Here is a 4675-nt window from a genome sequence, read left to right as displayed (position 1 = left end):
CCTGCTCCCCGCTGGCAAGTGGACATCCCCTGAGGGCTGCCGGGCTGCCAGAGGGATGTCTGATTGCCATCTTAGGCCCAATACCCTGGGGAGCGGGCCTAAGTCAGCAGGTGGTCATCCCCTGAGGGGTCCCAGACTGCAAGAGGGCACAGACCAGGCTGAGGGACCCTCCCATGCCCCCGAGTGCACAAATTTTTGTGCACCGGGCCTCTAGTGTTTATTATAATGAAGGCGGTGCCTAGAGGATTTGATTTAGAGTGTGAGAGGAGAGGAGTCAGGATGATTCCTTGAATTTTAGACTGGATGGTCTCAGAGGCCCTATCTAGTCCTACCTGCTCCATTTGCACCTGATATGCAATAAAAATAGAAATATGCTGCTCCATATTTGAGACATAGACATTTCAAAGACACACGGGAAACAGAATAAGCACCAGGATTTATAAATAAGTTTACTCATCTGGACTGCCAGGTTTATCCTGAGGAGCACAGAAATCATACCTAGTTGGGTTCTCTTCAACAATTACTTTGCTAATCATGTGGACGCTGAGTTGTGTAAATGACTAGATTTTGCTATTTGTGTTGGCTAGTAAAAACTAAGCGCTACTTTCTTTTGCATAGGTAGAATGTTCAGAGAAATCTTTTCTATATAACAAATCGTCGCAAAGTTAATGTTTTAAACAACAAACATTGTATATACTATTGGTTTAATGGGTCATCAATTTGGGCTGGACTCAGCTGGGTGATTTTTCTTACCTGTTTGTTGTTGTTGTTGTTGTTGTTTTTAATGCAGCTGCAGTCATCTATTGGCTCAATGGGTACTGGCTGTTGGCTGGGTCAAGTGTCTCCAGCAGCCTAGCCCATGGCTCCTCACATGGAGGCTGGGTTCCAAGAGGGAGCAAGCAGAAGCTGTAAGATATTTTGAGGAGTAGCTTCAGAAGTTGCACAATGTCATATCCACTGCATTCTATTGATCAAAGCAAGTCACAAGGCAGCCCATTAAGCTTCTCTTGATGGGAGGAGCAACAAAGAATTTATGGCCATTTAAAATATACCACATGCCAAATCTGTGGTTCAGAGAAAGTATAAAAAATTGAATGTACAAATTTTTTATTAGCTTCAATTCACTCCTGGCTTTTTTGTATGACCTATGCTTATCTGTACTTTACTTCACTTTACTTCCTATTTATGTTACCTTGCTATATTTTATACACATTGCAAAACTATCTTTAATACTGTTATTTATTATACCTTAATATAATTTACAATATTCTTTTTACTTCAATATCTGGGATGCTTTGTTGTAAAGAACTTTGCCTTTAGCTTTCTGTGAATTTCAAATGAACTCAAAGTTAGTTATCAGATATTTGAGGGAGTTAATATCTTCCCATCTGGGTCTGGCTACCACTCTCTCCAAAGACTTATCCCATCTTCCTTCAATGAAAAGAGGAAGTTCCAGCATGTAAGAGTGACAAACCACAGAAATTGCTTCAATGTCCACCATGGGAACATTCTATTTTAGTTTCATCTGTGATTTGATGGGCTCTGAAACTCATCCACTGGAAAGAAATAAAAACTCTAGAGCTGGTGGATTCAGGGAGAAACATGATCTTTTTGTGTGGTTTCCTTCTTCCCCCAAGCAGCTGGAGAATGAAACAGATCCAATAGTAAAGTGAACACTGATGTCCTTAGCAACTGGAAAATGATCTACCATGATTAGATTTCTTTGAGGGTTTCTTTGCTCTCTCTCCTTATGTCCAACCACCAAACCAAATTCCAGGAGAGCTACTGTGTTGTTGAGACCAGCTGTCCAGTTACTCAATTGGCTTCTCTGGTCATGGGGGCTGCTGAAAAGACCTCTTTTTCTAAATAACTAGAAGAAATGTATTTTTTTTAAGTCACCTTATTTAAAAATGGCAGGGTTTGAGTCAGAGCAACTCTTCCATTGCTAATGCCACGGCTAAAACCACTGTCACCTCTCACTGATATTATTGCAATAGCCTCCCACTTCCTTCCCAGCTTCTACCTTTGTCCCCATTACTGTCTTCTCACTTCACAGGAGCCAAAGTGATGCATTTGGATCCCAGATAACCAGTATTCTGATTCTTTCCCCACTATAGATTAGTTTTGCTTATTCTGGAATTTCTACAAATGGAATCATTCGGTTAATGCTCTTATGGAAGGCCCTTTCATTCAGAATATTTTTGAGATTCATCCATATTCTTGTGTTTATTACTCTGTTCATTTTTACTGCTGAATAATATTCCATTGCATGAATATGACAGTTTGTTAATCCATTCTCTTATTGTTGTACACTTGGCATTTTTGTGGTTTGGGCTGTTACAAATATAGCTGCAATGAAAATTCTTGTATGTCTTTTTATAGATATATGTTTGCATTTGTCTTAGGTAAACAGTAGAATTGCTGGATCATAGGATAGGTATATAGTGTGTGTGTGTGTGTGTGTGTGTGTGTGTGTGTGTATTTTATAAGAAAGCGTTAGGCATTTTCCAGAGTGATAGTAACATTTTACATTCCATCTAGTAAAATACAAGTCTCCTTGTTTTATATCCTTGCTAACATTTAGTGGTGTCTGTAGTTTAAATTTTAGCCATTCAGGTGGGTATATAATTACATTATATTATGGTTTTAATTTTCTTTTTAAGTTTTTTATTTTTCAACTACAGTTTACATTCAAAATTATTTTGTATTAGTTTCAGGTGTACTATATAGTGATTAGACAATCATATACTTTACAAAGTGGTCCCCCTGATATTTCAAGTACTCACCTGGCATCATATATAGTTATTACCATATTACTGACTATATTCCCTAGGCTGTATTTTACATCCCCAGGAATATTTTGTTACTCCCAATTTGGATTTCTTAATCCCGCTACTTTTTTCACACACCCCCCAACCCCCTCCCCTCTGGCACATAGTTTTAATTTTTATTTCAACTATGACTAATTATGTCGAATACTCTTTCATGTGCTGAATTTTCATTTGCAGTTTTCATTTGTGAAATATCTGTTCAAATATTTTGATCACTTTAAAATACTGGGTTATCTTATTATTGAGATATAGCAGTTCTTTATATATCTTGAGCACAAGTTCCTCTGAGCTGAATGTTTTGTAAATATTTTCTCCCAGGTTGTGCTATGTCTATCATTTTCCGAATGATGTCTTTTGCTGAGCAGAGATTATACATTTCAGCAAAGTCTAATTTATTATTTCTTTTCTTTTATGATTTTGTTTTATCATTTTAGCTTTTACATTTAGATCTATGATTCTTTTTTCTTTTTTTTATGGGAGAGAATCATTGATTGGCTGCCTCCTGCTGACCCCCTACTGGGGACTGAGCCACCAACCTGGGCATGTCCCCTGACCTGGAATCAAACCCTGACCTACTGGTTCATAGGTTGATGCTCAAACACTGAGCCAAGCAGGCTGGGCTTGCACCTTATTTATTGTATATATTACAATAATATATACAATAAATTGTATATATTGTATATATTGTATATATTTAGAAGTTGTAAGTGGGTTCCATGAAAATCATTGGTGAGAGCTTAAGAAGGTGGGAGAAAGAAAAACCGGGAAATCTCTGGGACTGGATAAAACGAATACTTCTTTTACATTTATGGCGATCTCATAATTAACAGTCAACAATTAACCCGATAACAATAACAATGAGGGGACTTGTGGTCTCTGCTCTGATGCTCATGGTTGTGCCCAGAGGGATCTGGGAAAACGGAGGCAGTTACTCTGACATTCCAAAAGTATGTCATCCTACAAGCAAAAAGACAACAGACAGGCTCCGTTAAGGCAAAGACTGACTTTTGTCGGGGAAGACACCAGCCTAGGCCATGACTACCTGCCACGGCCTGCTTTCAGTCAGAACGTTTTCATTTCAGACCATCTGGTGTGGTTACTTCTGGTCTCCGAGTTTATCAGGCCGCCACACAGGCCTCGCTCGAGCTTGTTAGGTTTAGTACGTGGCCCCTTTTTTGTCCACAGGTTATCCCAGCACTATCTGCTGAAAATATTATGTTTTCCTAATAAAGGCTATTTATAAGATTCTGAGTACGCATCTCTTGCTTTCCTAATGCTGCTGCAACTAATTACTACAAACGAAGTGGCTTAACAAGGTTACCAATCCATAGTTCCGAGGGGTCCGCAGTCTGACACAGGGAACCCTGAACTGGATCAAGGGGCCTGCGGGGAGGGGGTCTTTTCTGGAAGCGTTAGGGGAGACCTGTTCCCTTACCTTTCCCAGCTTAGAAGCACCCCATTTCTTGGCTCAGGGTCCTGGGCCGGCTGAACTGCGTCCTCCGAAAAGATGCGTCGAAGTCCTACTTCCTGGCGCCTGTGAACACAGTCATGCGCCACAGAACCACACCTGGTGGAACGGCACATAGGACGACAGGCGCATAAGATGAAAATTGAGCAAAATTGAGCTAAAAATGCCCTATGCGCTGGTGACGAGCAATGTTGCAGCTGCGGTGACATCGTAGCCATCTTGACTTCGTAGCGTGCAAACGTCAGAGCGTAAAACGTCGTCGTAGCCGTGTAGCGTGGTCACGTCACAGACGTCAGAACCACGCAGGGGAAGGCGTCACCGTTGGTGCCGGCTCAGCCTGCGGAGGGTGACGTGACCGGCTAGAAGCGGCCCCGGG

Source organism: Myotis davidii, unplaced genomic scaffold (genome assembly GCF_000327345.1).
Source record: "Myotis davidii unplaced genomic scaffold, ASM32734v1 scaffold159, whole genome shotgun sequence".
In the NCBI taxonomy this organism is placed as follows: Eukaryota; Metazoa; Chordata; class Mammalia; order Chiroptera; family Vespertilionidae; genus Myotis; species Myotis davidii.
The sequence above is the reverse complement of the archived record's forward strand: the minus strand, read 5'-3'. Positions refer to the sequence as shown.